This window comes from Octopus bimaculoides, chromosome 6 (genome assembly GCF_001194135.2).
Source record: "Octopus bimaculoides isolate UCB-OBI-ISO-001 chromosome 6, ASM119413v2, whole genome shotgun sequence".
Taxonomy (NCBI): domain Eukaryota; kingdom Metazoa; phylum Mollusca; class Cephalopoda; order Octopoda; family Octopodidae; genus Octopus; species Octopus bimaculoides.
In genome coordinates this window covers 6954606-6955370 of record NC_068986.1, presented here as the reverse complement: position 1 = coordinate 6955370, position 765 = coordinate 6954606, and positions in this window count along the sequence as shown.

The window sequence follows — 765 nt, the reverse complement described above, 5'->3', positions numbered from 1 at the left end:
ATTCCGGTAACGTAAAAATCTGCAGTTCTGGAACTGATGAACTCTTTGAACACACTTTCAACATCAGTTTGATTTTTGAACTCCTTCTCTCGCAGGAAACCATCGAAGTGCTTGAAAAAGTTGTAGTCTGTAGGAGAAAGGTCTGGGAATAAGCTGAGTGGGGAAGAACTTCGTAGCCAAGTTCCCTCAACTTCTGGAGCGCCATTAGTGAAACATGTGGTCGAGCATTGTCATGAAGAATGATTGGCCCTTTTCTGTAGACGGGGTCTGGGATGGAGGAGTAGCAGTTTTTCGTTCATTTTGGCAATTTCATGGCAATATGTTTCTGCAGTAATGGTTTTTGCGGGTTTTAAGAAGTTATAGTGGCTGAGTTCAGCAGTACATCACCAAACAGTCACCATAACCTTCTTTTTGAAGAGCTCGGATTTAGGGAAGGTTTTCAGAGCATCATTTTGTCCCGCCACCGTGAAGAACGTTTATTATTATAATTCACACAGTAAAGTATACATAGAGTGCTCTATTAACTTTAAACAAATTTTTTAGCACATATACATTCATTTAAACCGAATATAACCCTATTTAATATTTAATATAACGAATATAACCTCATTTAAACCGAATATAACCCTATTTAATATTTGATATAACGAATATAACCTCATTTAAACCGAATATAACCCTATTTAATATTTAATATAACGAATATAACCTCATTTAAACCGAAAATAAGCCTATTTAATATTTAATATAACGAATATAACCTCA